The sequence below is a fragment of the Schistocerca nitens genome, chromosome 2 (assembly GCF_023898315.1).
Source record: "Schistocerca nitens isolate TAMUIC-IGC-003100 chromosome 2, iqSchNite1.1, whole genome shotgun sequence".
Classification (NCBI taxonomy): Eukaryota; Metazoa; Arthropoda; class Insecta; order Orthoptera; family Acrididae; genus Schistocerca; species Schistocerca nitens.
In genome coordinates this window covers 326,001,525-326,017,601 of record NC_064615.1, presented here as the reverse complement: position 1 = coordinate 326,017,601, position 16,077 = coordinate 326,001,525, and the positions used below count along the sequence as shown (strand labels likewise).

Genomic DNA, 16,077 nt, shown 5'->3' with positions numbered 1-16,077 from the left:
CTTTCAAAGGAACCATCCCGGCATTTGCCTGAAGCGATTTAGGGAAATCACGGAAAACCTAAATCAGGATGGCCGGACGCGGGCTGAACCGAATGCGAGTCCAGTGTGCTAACCATTGCGCCACCTCCCTCGGTCAAGCTAGTGCTTAAAAGTGGGTCCCAAGTAATATATTAGTTCAAATTATAAATGCTAGCTCTTAAATATGAAGTATACAGTACAGAATAAAGTAAACTGATATCAACAGCTCAAAGCCACACGAACAATGGGCTTGCAGAAACAATGACAAGAAAATCTGGCCGGCGTAGGTCTAGGGCAGAAAAAAAAAATGGACAGAGTCACAGCACCACGACATGCAAGAGTTACAACGACCTGTCATACAATGAAAAATAGACGTTCGATGTAAATTCGTTTCGTTCATTCAGACGTTTCGTGTGGTGGCGCTTCTTATTCCTGCAGATTTAAATTTTTTCGAAAAGATTCGAGAGGCGGCCCTTTGGCGCAGTGTTTACATCTTGCATTTTGTACTCTATGTTGGTTACAGTACGCTTGTGTTCAGTCAGGTGTTGTGCTAATGCAGTTTTGTTCTGTGTATGTTCCCTAAACCTAGTACTGAAATTCCTGCCTTTCTCTCCAGTATAAAATTTCCCACAATCACCGAAACGTATTTAATAGACGCCCGCATTTGATAATTTATTAAGTTTGTCACCATTCTTGTGCCAAAGCTGCAGCATCTGACGGTTTTTTTATTTCTTGTTTTTTTGTTGTGTTGCTTCTCTAGCTGTTGAGAAACATTTGTACAGAAAGTCATGGGAACAAAATTTTTGTTACTTTTCGTTGTTTCCTGTGCTCGTGTGCTTTTTTTTCTCTGTATTTTATTGTTTGGTCGAATGACAAAGCTTTCTGTGTACCCTTTTCCGCGGCTGTTTGTTTTAATATGTTTAGTTCTTTACATATTACTTGGCTGTCTAATGATATGCGCTGGTTGCTGTGGCCAAGCGGTTCTAGGCGCTTCAGTGTGGAACCGCGCGACCGCTACGGTCGCAGGTTCGAATCCTGCCTCGGGCATGGATGTGTGTGATGTCCTTAGCTTAGTTAGGCTTAATTAGTTCTAAGTTCTCGGGGACTGATGACGTCAGATGTTAAGTCCCATAGTGGTCAGAGCCATTTGAACCATCTAATGATAAACAAATGAGCCTGTAAATCATGGAAGAAAAAAATGCTTTTTTGTACTGCATTTTTTGTGCTGCACTGGGTGGCAGGATTTGGCATGAATAATGTTATCTATGTACGTGGGTTTTCTGTAAATGCTGAGCGTATGTCTATCGTTAGTTTCAGTGTTCGTTAAGTTTAGTCAATAGAGCTATTTTCCTCTAGTTCAGTGATAAAATTAATATTGGGATACAAAGAACAAAAGCGTTTCGCACAGATATCGATGAGGTTTCCGCTACCTTTTAGCGTCACCATGATGTCGTCTGCATGTTTACATTAGATGATTTAATCTTTACAAACCTGGAATTTATTAAAAAAAATTGTTTCCAAGTTTTAGACAAAAATGCCAGGGATGGTGCCAGCTAAGCTATTTCCCATTGTAAGTCCTTATTTTTAGAAATATATTTTGTTATTAAAAAGAAACAGTTGTAGTACAACGAGAGTTCAAGAATTTCAACGACCTCTATGTTTTCTGCTGGGCTAATTTTCTTGAGAGACATCCGATTCCATTTCCATTTTGTAATCTCGATAGTTACCTTCATATAGCGAAGAAAGGGAACACGTAACTCACTCAGGAACAGCGGTGAATATGATCGTTTCCATTGTCCAGGTGTTACGCTGCGGAGAGGCATAATGTTCCGTGGCGTACTGACCTCCAGATCTCTGAAGACATAAACTCGCCGGTCGAGGTTATTGTGACACAGTGCTCCTGCCTCATGTGCGTCTTTTGTGCGGTGCATTCGGCACTGACTTTGTTTTTATACCTGGCAATGTGCGACAGTACTGAACAGTGCATATGGAGAAGCTCTTGGAACGAGTGTGTATTCGGCAAGTGGACTGGCCTACCTATTCCCTCGACTTAAATCCCATTGACCATGTGAGCGATGCGTTGGGTAAACGTATTGCAACACATCCACGGGCGCCAACTACCGTCCAGCAGACGGCAACCACGCTGTTGGAGGAATGGAACGCTCTGCCACAAGAGCTCCCCAACAACCTTGTAGGCAGCATTCGAGCACGTTTCAGAGCAAGTATTGCCGTCCGTTGTGATCATACATCATATTAAGAACTACACTGAAGCACCAAAGAAACTGGTATAGGCATGCGTGTTAAAAAAAAAAAAATTGGTTCAAATGGCTCTGAGCACTATGGGACTCAACTGCTGAGGTCATAAGTCCCCTAGAACTTAGAACTACTTAAACCTAACTAACCTAAGGATAACACACACATCCATGCCCGAAGCAGGATTCGAACCTGCGACCGTAGCGGTCGCGCGGTTCCGGACTGTAGCGCCAGAACCGCTCGGCCACCAGCGGCCGGCTCGTGTTCAAAAACAGAGATATGTAAACAGGCAGAATACGGCGCTGCGGCTGGCAACGTCTATATAAGACAGCATGTGTCTGGCGCAGTTGTTTCATCGGTCACTGCTGCTACAATGGCAAGTTATCAAGATTTAAATGAGTTTGAAGGTGGTGTTATGGTCGGCGCACGAGCGATGGGACACAGCATCTCTGATTTAGCGATGAGGTGTGGATTTTCCCATACTACCATTTCACGTGAATAACAGGAACCCAGTGAAACATCAAATCTCCGACATCGCTGCGGCCGGAGAAAGATCCTGCAAGAAGGGGACCGATGACGACAGAACGGAATCGTTCAGCGTGACAAAAGTGCAACCCTTCCGCAAACTGCTGCAGATGTCAATGCTGGGCCATCAACAAGTGTCAGGGCGTGAACCATTCTACCAAAAATCATCGATTTGGGCTTCCGGAGCCGAAGGCCCACTCGTGCACCCTTGATGACTGCACGACGTAAAGCTTTACGCCTCGCCTGGGCCGATCAACATTGACATTGGACTGTTGATGACAGGAAACATGTTGGCTGGTCGGACGAGTCTCGTTTCAAATTGTATCGAGCGGATGGACGTGTACAGGTATGGAGACAACCTTATGAAACCATGTACCCCGCATGTCAGCAAGGGACTGTTCAAGCTGGTGGAGGCTCTGTAATGATGTGGGGCGTGTGCACTTGCAGTGATATGGAACCACTGATACGTCTACATACCGCTCTGACAGGTTCAAATGGTCCAAATGGCTCTGAGCACTATGGGACTTAACTTATGAGGTCATCAGTCCCCTAGAACTTAGAACTGCTTAAACCTGACTAACCTAAGGCCATCACGCACACCCATGCCCGAGGCAGGATTGAAACCTGCGACCGTAGCGGTCGCGCGGTTCCAGACTGTAGCGCTTAGAACCGCTCGGCCACCCCGGCCAGCTCTGACAGGTGACACCTACGTAAGTATCCTGTCTGATCACATCATCCACCCATGTCCATTGAGCATCCAGACGCATTTGGGCAATTCAAGCATGACAATGCGACCCCCACACGTCCAGAATTGCTACGAGTGGGTCCAGGAACACTCTTCTGAGTTTAAACACTTCCGCTGACCACCCAACTCCCCAAATATGAACATTATTGAGCATATCTGGGATGCCTTGCAACCTACTGTTCGGAAGAGATCTCCACCCCCTTGCACTCTTACGGATTTATGGACAGGCTTGCAGGATTCATGGTGTCAATTTCTTCCAGCACTACTTCAGACACTAGTCATGTCCGTTGCCACGCCGTGTTGCGGCATTTATGGGTGCTCGCGGGGGCCCTACACGACATTAGGTAGGTGCACCCAGTTTCTTTGGTTCTTCAGTGTATATCCCACCTTCTGCAGAGTCCATGGACCATCATAACTCGTGGTGGATTCAGTGTAATCATTGTCTTTGAATAAAAGTGTCGTTTCTGTTCGTCTCATTACGTATTTCCTTCAGTTCACTTCTGTACTACACTGTAGCCGTTCTTTCTATGTGCGGTCCAGGTATCATCGAGTTATGTTACTTGGCCATGACACTTTACTCAAAAGTTAATTTCGTCTTTAAGTTTTTTTCAACGTTCTAAGTCATGTAAATGAAGTGATCGACACCATATTTATTCACTCAGATGCATGCGAAATATAAATGCAACTCCGTCCTGCGTGAAGTTTCAGATTGATAACTCCTCCTCTAACCGTTATCACTTTTTTTTCAGTCTCGAATAAATGACGTAATCTGCGTCGTCTTGCAGAAAGGATAGCAGCCTATTAAAAATCTAATGGAGTTCCAGTAGCGGCCCAGATTTCAGTGCTGAGGGATGGCATATACGTAGCGGAATTTATAAATGAGTAACAAAGAACAGTTAATGTTCTGCAGTATTACATATAATCTTTTAGAAAATCGGTGTTTCGTAGCTACTACACAATTAAAGGTATCATTGTTGAAAATGTTGCAGTTTCGATTATAATGATCATCCTCAGTAATAGACAGCATCACCTCAACATCCCTTTGTGTAAACAATGATTACCTTTTAAACGATCATTCTGTATCGAATTAGCTGTAAACGGTCTAAGTTCCATGAGAAAATTTACCTTCGAAAATAACTATTATAATCAAACACAAGCTGAAATTGTATCATGACCGCCATTAACTTTTGCCTGATTGTGTAACGAAACATACCTTTAATCAACAAGCAAAAGACAAGAGAATGTTTTGTTTTGTTTAGTTATGAAAGACAAGGCACCAAACATTCATGTACGTAACCAACAACAAACACTTACAGAACTTTTCGTCTTCAACAATGAAGCAGAAATTAATGCTAATAATGGCACTATCTCCATTCATATTTGACTGCAAATTATATCTCGACGCTAAAATTTCTTGAAATAGATCTGACCTTATAAGTAATTTGACACACTATTTTGGCATATAAAGCCAACCAACCACAATCAGAAACTGGTTTCATGTGACGCAGAAGAACGCTCGTAGCTTTGTGAGCAATGTGGCAGCTGTATTTACGTCTCAGTCGCCGTAAGATTTGCTGACGTTCCTGTCAGGTACTGGCGGCGGGCTAGCTGCGCAATAGTTGCCACAGAGCACCGAATTCCAACTCAGTCTTGTAATCACACGACAGTTCACTCCAAGAAAAAGTTTCATCTTCACTGTTCCATATGGGTCAATATTCTTTTGTGGCCGCCTCTCATTACAGAACATGAATAGGTTCCAACAATGCCAGTGAGAAACAAAGGCCAAGTTCATCATAAAAGCTTTAGCTGGCTAATCAGCCTGTTGTTCTCGGTACTTACGGTGCTTTCTAAGTAAGTGCAGTTAAAGATGTCCATTCGCTGCAACTGTGTTAGAGAAAACTGGAGAAAAGTTTTCGTATAATCAATATTCCAGCAATGCAGAGGTCAGGGGGACTGTGAGAAAGATACATAATTTGAAATACTGATATTAAAGGGTAGCATTTAATCTAAAGTGATGGTATTCAGTATTTATGTGTAATTATTACGGATTGAACTATAATTCTTGTAATAATAGTCATAAAGAGTTGTTTTTAAATGTGTCTATAACAATTTGAGAAAATTACACATAATATTACACTAGATACACCGTTGGTTCATTAGATCCATAGTGGGAAGATCCTCAAAGATGTGGTAAACGCCAGAAAATAAAAATACGCAGAGTATTAAAACAAAAAACAGATATGCTGATTTTCCTTCGACATTTTAAGTGACACAGTTCTCAAGGATACCAAAAAATGTTAAGAATTTTGTATATTTCTTTCATTTACACATTAGTTAAAATTTTTCCATAAACATTTAAAATTATACGTACTAATGTACATAAAAAATTAGATAGAGCATTTTAATCAAGCATCCGCGAAACAAAAACAATTTTTAAGGCTTAGATTACATTAGATAAGATACATCTTTTATTCCATAGACCCATTACAAAAAAGACATAGGCGTATCTCCCTTCCGCAGATGCGAAGTGAAATGGTCCTCATCAACATGGAATAAGTTTAAAAAAATCTTAATCTTGCTTTTATCTAAGAAGTAACAAAATTGTCCCCAACATACACATATACAATATAGTCAGATGCATGTGATAATTATTATATATTGTAGCCACACTTCATCAAACAGAAAATCAGTTTATGATACTTCTTTGCATTGAAGATGCAAAAAAGTGAGATTTAACCTACTTTTCACATTATTTCAAATTCTGTATAATATATACATTAATCATTTCTTCTAAGAAATTAATCAATAGGGTAAAGGGAAGTGGCAACTAGTAAATCCTCTGGGCTTCTTTTAAACGGAAATTTATTGGTATTTCATTTTTTATGGTTACTTGTAAGTTATTTAAAATGTGTGTTCTTGAATAATGAAAATCGTTCTGGACCAAAACGAGTGTCTGTCAATGTTTTTGAAGATTATTCATGTTTCTAGCATTAATTCCATGAACTGAGCTGTTGGTTTTGAAAAGAGACACATTACTTATAACAACTTTCATTAAAAATGTATAATGGTAAGCAGTGGTTTTATCCCCAGTTTCTTGAAAAGTTCTATCACAACACTCTTGAACTGAAGCCAAAAGTAATTCATCTTACACGCTTTAGTACCATGAAAACTTTAGCTTGGTTTGATGAGTTACCCAAAAAATAATCGTGTATGATTTATGGAATGAAAGTAGGCAAAATATACTAACTTTTTTATTTTTATTTCAGCAATGCCTGATAACATCCACAGTGCAAATAAAGATTTGGTTAGGTGCTTTGGCACGTTTGTGGCCTGCTTCTCCCAAGTGAATGTATTATACAATTATAATCCCCATAATTTGACACAGTCAAACTCTTCTTAGACATATACTGACATGCACGCTCTTACTAATTTTGAATTGCATAGAGTGCTTCTTTCTAAAGTTAAGTGAAAAAGAAAAGGCTAGGAAACATTAATGCCCATGAAAGTTTTTATCAAACAATATTTCCATAATTATACTTCATTTTTTATTTATTGCAATCATATTACCATCTGCAAACAAAAGAAATGCGGCATCCAGTAATGTAACTGATGACTGGCCATTCTTATACACAAGACAAAGTAAGGCCCCTAAGATGGAATCTTGTGGAGCACCATATACAATTAGTTTCCAATTGCATGATGAGTGCTGGCTTAGCATAGTAATCTTTCTTATTGATGTCCTTTGTTTTCTGTCTGACTGATATGGTTTGAATCATTTTGTAGCTTTTTAAGCTACACCATAATATTCTAATTTACTTGAAAGGATATTCTGACTGCGTGTAGTGAGTTTTCTAAAGATTAATTACAGTGAACTGTCCATAAACCAGTTATTAATGTCAATGAAAATTTCATTAATATGTGTTTCTAAGTTACATTTCATTTGCTATTTATCACAATGTTTGTAAAGCATGCAAACCAAACTAAATTTAGTACCTGGTAATGTTGCCATTGAAAGGTCATTAACCTACTCAATAAGGCTAGGGCCTAATATGAAAGCCTCTGTGACACCACATTAATTGCTTTCGATTCGGAAGAAATTTGAATGAATGAAAACCCAGTCGTATATACAGTAGACAACATCAAATAAAGTTTAAACTAATTCTTTGGTCGCATGGGTACAAAATGTGATTGCCGTTTTATATAAGACGATGCCAACTTCAGATCATCTCAAAACTTGTTGCTAGAAGAGCGTGTCACAACTGATTCAAAAGTCACAGCACAGTAAAAGCAAACAGTTGAGGACAGCCATAGCGACACTGCCACTACTGGTTTGGGGATAACTGTTGTACGCCCAGCTTAAGTCATAAACCATGGATACTGCTGCCGTCAGCCTGTCGTATCGTACACACTGATGTTTCAGCACGGTGGAACGGGGGGGGGGGGGGGGGGGAGGAGGGTGCGTAGAGTTTGTGTCATAATTTTCATAAACTGATCAAAGGTGGCGTGCTATAGCTGTAATATTCCGATTTCATTAACACAAGTTTTCCATGGTGTTTCTAACATTTCGTAGTGTGTGTCGATGTTAGTGCGAAGTGCTTAGAACAAGGAAACAGGCTATGGTACATGATAGGCAATGTCCGTTGTATATTAGGACTTGCATGACCTTGTGCTGTTAATGTAGCCAAGTGTTGTATTGAAATAGATTCATACCTTGAAATTAAATATACAGCGTGAGTCAGGAGGAAAGATACGTATTTTGACAGGTGATAGCATTTGTGATTCTGAACAAAAAACTTGATGTGGACATATGTCCTATTCCGAATGGTTTCCTAGATAGAAATCTTTTAATGTACATTTGTATTTATTTTCTGTATTATTCATTGTCATTCTTTACAACGTATCACAGTAGTATAGACGAAGTTGAGACGAACATTTTGATACAGGACGCTTGTGGTCAATTACGTCGGAAAACTACCTCAAACTGGCCTACGAAAAGTACATAAGTTACAGCGCACGCGCATCGAGCGAGGTTTCCAATATTCTCGCGATCTCTTCACACAAACTATTAGTCCTAGAGAAAAAATAAATAGAACCTTTTTTTTGCAAATTTAATTTACTTTGTGTACTGAGACACGTTTTCGTCGGAGTGTGCAGTTTCTGAGTTATTAAAGAAAAACGTACAAAAGTGACATTAAACGCGTACTATCTCGAAAACCATTCGCAATAAGGCACATGTCGATATGAAGTTTTTTGTTCGGAATCACTTACACTATCGCGTCTCAAAGCATATACCTTTCCTCCTGACTCACTCTGTATTAATGGTAGTTCAAAAAATGGCTCTGAGCGCTATGATACTTATCATATGAGGCCATCAGTCCCCTAGAACTTAGAACCACGTAAACCTAACTAACCTAAGGACATCACACACATCCATGCCCGAGGCAGGATTCGAACCTGCGACCGTAGTGGTCGCGCGGTTACAGACTGAAAATGGTGGTTCGGCTATAAAAAATTGATCAGTAATTATGATTACAGCTAATAACAAAAATTGTCTTGAAACTCAGTTTTCAGTATTAGATGGCCCAAAAACACTGCACTTGGAGTTTATTAAAATTTTGTGACAAATTTCCTTAGCCTTGTGGAAACAGAAACGAGTATAAAACTAAATATGTAATGAAGCGTTGTACATGATTAACATTGAAAATGGTAATTACATCGAAAAATATAGCACAATTCGCAAAACGAAAGCTGGAGATTTTGCTTATTTTTAGAAAGCCTGTCATTTGCTATGTCTTTTAAATTCATGTCTTACATCTTCTTTCTATTCGAGGATACTAAGTAAACATCAGTACAATTAATTTCGCAAATAATGAAGTCACAAATACCGAAGGAGGGTTGTAGTTCTCCATGGGACACATTCGATGATATAAATATGTCGTACATCCGATAGCAAACTACGGAATAGAAATGCGCATAAAACTGAGATTATCCATTTTTGTGATGGGTAGGTTGACGCAGCAGCTGGATGACTGTTCCTGTCTCAACAGTGAAATGCTTCGCCAAGATAGCTGTTTAATCAGTTCTGTATTGCAGCTAGGCAGGTCTGAACGAGATACAGTGGTACAAAGATCAGGTCAATTTTTGTCTGCTAGAGTTACAAAAAATTTGAGGTTAACTGATAGTTGTAGGGGCGGGTTGTGGCTGGGGGCGTGGGGAGGGAGACCTCGTCTCGAGCACTCTTCCGCGCGGGCCCCACCCTGGTCCCTCTTTATAGGTGTTCCAGAGCAGTCAATTTTTATTCTCTAGTATTTTACTTTGGAGACGGTTACTGTTGAACTGGAAGATACGCCTGTAACTGTCAACGCTTGACTATCATGGCGCATCAAGCATTGCTGACAAGAGAACTTATGCTCTTAACCACGTGTGGTTGCACTAAAGTGGTTCAAAACGTAAAGCAACAAGTCCTCGGGGAGAAAAGTCTTATTCGGGCAGTCAACGGGGCACTAGTGCATGTTAATTTTCCAGGTAATCGCCATGCTTGCTTACGCATTTCTTCCGTCGGTAAACCAGTCTGTCGAAACCGACATAAGGGAAATGAAGGTCCAGGAGCCGCTTAGTAAGAGCCTCTTAGTTGTCTGCATAGGTTCTGACGCGACGATAGACCAGGTGCTTATTTAACAGTCTGAAGAGAAGAAAAGCGCTTTGCGCGAGATCCGGGCTGAATGAAATGTGATCCAACACGGTCCACCGGAACCGCCGGACCAAATCACACGTGATCGATGCCGTGTACAACACGTTACTCTTCGAAAACAATTGCTGTCATTTCGTACGAATAGCCTTTATAAATAATTCCAGCATGGGAAATTAAGTGGCGGCATGTACGGTCTGTCCATGGGTGAGGAAATACTGATATTAATGATTTTCACCCTTCAGGAGCAACAGGTTGAGCGCATGTTTCCTCCGCTGTGAAGCTACATGTATAAATGTGACACACTCCGCGTTATGTGCTGGAGAGACAAATAATTCGTTAAGTCTTCATCTTGTCTGATGGTTGCCGCAGTACCCAGCGAGAACACGTCCAATGCGTTGTGCCCGATATTCATTACACTGTCAATGGAGATAATTCGCTTGCAGTGTGCCTCCCAAGAATGCGATGACGGATTTAACTCACACCTTCTGCACGATAGACGGTATCCCTGCCTGCCCTGACCTTGCTCATCTTCCACATCCGCCCTGTTTTTATCAAATTCTCATCACCAAAGTCATCTACTTTCGTGACGACACATTGGCTCCGTAAACTTCCGCTAACTGACGATCAAATGTATGCGGAGATGTTTTCTTTAATCCCTAAAACGTTATTACACCTCGTAGTTCAGTCGCGTACAATATACTATCTGATGAAACATATCTGGAAGCCCACACGTAGACATTGATATGGAGTGTGTACACCTTTCATCTTTATACTGGCTTGAACTGTGCTAGGGACATTTTCAGTGAGGTGCTTGACGTCTGTAAGGAAATCGTAGCCCATTATACCTCAAGAGCCGAAACCAGAAAATGTAGTCATATTGGACGCTGAGGTCTGTAACGAAGTCAACGTTCCAACTCAGTCCTAAGCTGTTCCATAGGGTTCATATCGGAACTCTGCACAGGGCTCTCTGCACTGATTAGCCAGAACATTATGACCACCTACCTAACAGACGATATGTCCACCTAGGGCCCGCATAACTCCGGCAACAAATCATGGTATGGGAGCAATGAGGCCTTGGTAGGTCGCTGGAGGGAGTTGGAAACATATCTAGACACACAAGTCACCTAATTCCCATGAATTCCTGGGAGGGGGGCGATGAGATCTAACGCCGCGTTCAATCACATCCCAAATGTGCTCGATTGGCTTCAGATCTGCAAGTTGAGGGGGGGGGGGGCATCACATCAATTGAAATTCGCCACTGTGTGTCTAGAACCGCTCCATCACACTCCTGGCCTTGTGACACGGCGCATTATCTTGTTGAAAAAATGCCATTGCTGTCAGGAAACATGACCGCATGAACGGGTGTACGTAGTCTGCAACCAGTGTACGATACTCCTTGACCGCCAAGGTATTTTTCACGATCTCCTCTGGAACTGTGGATACCCGCGTGAATGTTTTCCAGAGCATAGTTCAGCCGCCGCCAGCTTGTCTCCAATCTCCATCCAATGCTCAGGGTCACATGTCTGTTTCAGTCGTAGTTACCGATGTCGTGGTGTTAACATAGGCACAGGCATGGATCATCGGCTGCGGAGGCCCATCATTAGGAATGTTCGGTGCAGTGTGCGTTCAGACACACTTGCACTCTGCCCAGCATTAAAGCTGATGTTAGTTCCACCACATTTCGCCGCTTGTCCTTTTTTACCAGAATGTCGAGCCCACGACGTCCGACATCTTTAATAAGGGGTGGACGCCCAACCCCACGACGTCTGGACGTGGTTTCACCTAGGTGTCGCCACGAGCTGAAGACTGTCACCACAGCACTCCTCGAACAGCCAACAAGTCGTGCAGTTTCCGAAATGCTCGTGCCGAGCCGCCGGGCCGTCGCAGTGTGCCTTCGGTCGAATTCAGATAGATCGCGCGCCTTCTCCATTCTCCATATGGGCAGCACGCTCACTGATACTATATACAATGTGCATGTGTCTGGCTAGCAGTCATTTGTCCCCAGGTGATGCTGCTGTCGCCTGGGCAGGTTTATATCGATAGTAGGTCGGTGGTTACAATTCTCTGGCTGATCAGTGTATTTCAAGACTGTTATTGTTTTCAGACCATTGCCTCAAATATAATGTTTTCTGACAGTATACATCGTTATGCTGACACCATCATCGTCTCTGAACTGTTCTTTCACAATACGCAGTGCACAGTGCTGTAAAATGTGCTCATACCATTCTTCATTTAACGTTTGTTTTAACTGCAATAAGGAGAACACCACCTAACCACAGAAAATACACCACCTCATCTGCGCTGTTCGCCTAGAGATGAAGACAAAAAAAATGGCTCTGAGCACTATGGGACCCAACATCTGTGGTCATCAGTCCCCTAGAACTTAGAACTACCTAAACCTAACCAACCTAAGGACATCACACACATCCATGCCCGAGGCAGGATTCGAACCTGCGACCGTAGCAGTCGCGCGGTTCCGGACTGCGCGCCTAGAACCGCTTTTTTTTTGGTCGTTATTGATCGTTGTGTTTGGTCGTTGCGGACGTCGCAAGATATCCTGTTCAAGTTCGATGGTTGATCCTTCCACTCAGTTATTTATTACAGAGGCCAACCGGCTCTCTGACCGAACACGCTGAGCTACCGTGCCGGCCCGCGGCCGGCGAGATGAAGACAGGTAACACTCTCCAGACATTCGCCAAACCCAGTCCCTGCCATCGGACTGCTACACCCTATAGCGTGTTTCATCACTATAAATCACTTTACAGTCACACAGTTCAGTGGCGTTGCTCTATACACTACCCCAAGCAATTTTAGCTTTGACTAGAGAAACGTTTGACTCGATTATTGTAGCCCATTCTTTTCAACTTCATACCCACAGTCATTGTCCTATCTGGTCTGCTGGTAGCAGTTTAGAACTAAGTAGTGATTCCTTCCACTGATTTCTTGCTATGTTTTTAAAACCACCCTCAAACACTGTACGATCCCTGTCCATCAGTGCGTGAGCTCTGCGTGGTCTCGGTTTACCTGTGGTCGTTCCTTCGTGCTTCCACTCCACGCCCATATCACCAGCATTCACAGTGGGTATCTTTAGAACGGATGAAATGCCAGCGATGGATTTTTTACGTAAGTACCATTCAATAATTAGTTCCCGTTCGAAGTCACTGTGCTCTCTTGACCGACCCATTCTGTTGTTACTGCTTCTCTACTGACAACACAATACTTTCCTCCTCGTATTATTGTGGCTCCCACCGCCTGCCCTTACATCTACACTGAAGAGCCGAAGAAACTGGTACACCTGCCTAATATCGTGTAGGGCCGCCGCGAGCGTGCAGAAGTGACGCAACAAGACGAAGACGTGGCATGGACTCGACTAATGTCGAAAGTAGTGCTGCAGGGAACTGACGCCATGAATCCTTCAGGGCTGTCCATAAATCTGTAAGAGTACGAGGGGTGGGGACCTCTTCTGAACAGCACGTTGCAAGGTATCCCAGATATGCCCAATAGTGTTCATATCTGCGGAGTTTGGGGGCCAGCTTAAGTGTTTAAACTCAGAAGAGTGCTCCTGGAGCCACTCTGTAGCAATTCTGGACGTGTGGGGTATCACATTGTCCTGTTGAAATTTCCCAAGTCCGTCGGAATGCACAATGGACACGAATGGATGCAGGTGATCAGACAGGATGCTTACGTATGTGTCACAAAAAAATGGTTCAAATGGCTCTGAGCACTATGGGACTTAACATCTTAGGGCATCAGTCCCCTAGAACTTAGAACTAGTTAAACCTAACTAACCTAAGGACATCATACACATCCATGCCCGAGGCAGGATGCGAACCTGCGACCGTAGCAGTCGCGCGGTTCCGGACTGCGCGCCTAGAACCGCGAGACCACCGCGGCCGGCAGTATGTGTCACCAGTCAGTACAATTTGAAACGAGATTTGTCCGACCAGGCAACATGTTTCCAGTCATCAGCAGTCCAATGTCGGTATTGACCGTCCCAGGCGAGCCGTAAAGTTTTGTGTCGTGCAGTCATCAAGGTACACGATCGGATCTTCGGCTCAGAAAGCCCATACCGATGATGTTCCGTTGAATGGTTCGCTCGCTGACACTTGCTAATGGCCGAGCATTGAAATCTGCACCAATTTGCTGAAGGATTGCACTTCTGTCACGTTCAAAGATTCTCTTCAGTCGTCGTTGGTCCTTTTCTTGCAGGATCTTTTTTCGGGCCGCAGTGATGTCGGAGATCTGACGTTTTACCGGATTCCTGATATTCACGATACACCCGTGAAATGGTCGTACTGGAAAATCCCCACTTCATCGCTACCACGGAGATGTGTCCCATCGCTCGTGAGCCGACAGTAATACCAGGTTCTTGATAACCAGCCATTGTAGCAGCAGTAACCGATCTGACAACTGCGCCAGACATTTGTTGTCTGACGCAGGTGTTGCCGACAGCAGCACCGTATTTTCGCTGTTTACATCACTCAGTGTCTGAATACGTATGCCTATGCCAGTTTGTTTGGCGCTTCAGAGTAGTTATCACTTTTGCATTACGTAGGAGTGTCAGGGCACTTATGATCAGATAGTGTGTATCCATCTTTTCAGCCAAAATTCAAGAACTGTGGCAGAGGGACCCCTGTTTGGGAATTAATGGGAGGATTTTACCAGTTACCTAACAATCAAATGCGCTTCCTGGCAGGGTGTTGTAGCGAGACTAGCGAACAAATGGTCTACCGATGACGTATCCAGATACGTCACACGACCGCTCCTACTCGCCATCCCCCCCCCCTCCCGCCCACCCACCTTACCTCCCGTTCACACCTTTACTCGCCCATACTTTTTCTACTACAGAGAATTTACGCTGCATACCTTGCGGGACAAACACTCGCTCAAGAAAGGATATTAAGAAGAATTGGTTCAGTCACAGCGAAGGGAAATAGTTTCCAGAAGGATTGATCCACTCTGCAGCGGAGTATGCGCTGATTTGAAATTTCCTGGTGGATTAAAACTTATGGTTGGACGGAAGTAAAGGTATGAGGGCGGATCACGAACTGTTCCCAGATAGGTTTGTCATTAGAGCATTTGCCCGCGATAGGCAAAGACTTGGGGTTGGAGTCTGCGTCTGGCACATTGTTTTAATCTTCCAGAAAGTTATAGATCTGCTCACACTCTGCTGTAAAGTGTAAGATTTTTTCTGGAAGCACTGTCCGAAACAAAAAATACGAGGGGCGTTCTGTAAGTAACGCAACACTTATTTTCCCGACCGATTTTTGTTGGAAAATGTGGAAATTGTTATGGGACACAGTGGATTTTCCCACTTCCGCACCTATTGTTTCATGAAGTTCCGATAGGTGACGGCGCTATATGTCCCCTCCAAAATGGCGTCTATAACGTAGGTGCGTTGCTAGCAGGGAGCCGACATTGAGTTTCCTTTGGCGGAAAAGCAGAGCGTCGCAGATAATCATAGGAGCTTGCAGAATGTCTATGGAGATCGGGAAGTAAACAAAGGAACGGTGGGTAGTTGGGCGAGGTGTCTGTGATCATTGTAAACCTCTCCGATCTTGCGCATGCCGGTCTTCCGTACAGAAGTCTGACGGTTGATATTTGGGAACGTGCGGCCACTCTCATTCGAGGTGCCACATACACTCATCTAACAGTTGGCGTACCTGAAAGGTGTATACCCGCTAGGTTCCCCGCTGCCTGATAGAAGACGATAAGGAGCAACGAAGAACCATCTGTAAGGAATTACTTGGACACTGATTGTGAACAACTCTCAAGTGTATTGTGCTATCCTCATAAAGCCGAGCCGGCCGCTGTGACCGGGCCGTTCTAGGCGCTTCAGTCCGGA

At 43.2% G+C, this 16,077-nt stretch overlaps 1 protein-coding gene across 1 annotated transcript in view; it reads left to right on the top strand.

Moving 5' to 3' along the window:
- LOC126235011 (uncharacterized) overlaps positions 1-16,077 on the top strand; it is a 473,551-nt gene that overhangs the window by 84,319 nt on the left and 373,155 nt on the right. The gene's annotated exons all lie outside the window — the stretch shown is intronic.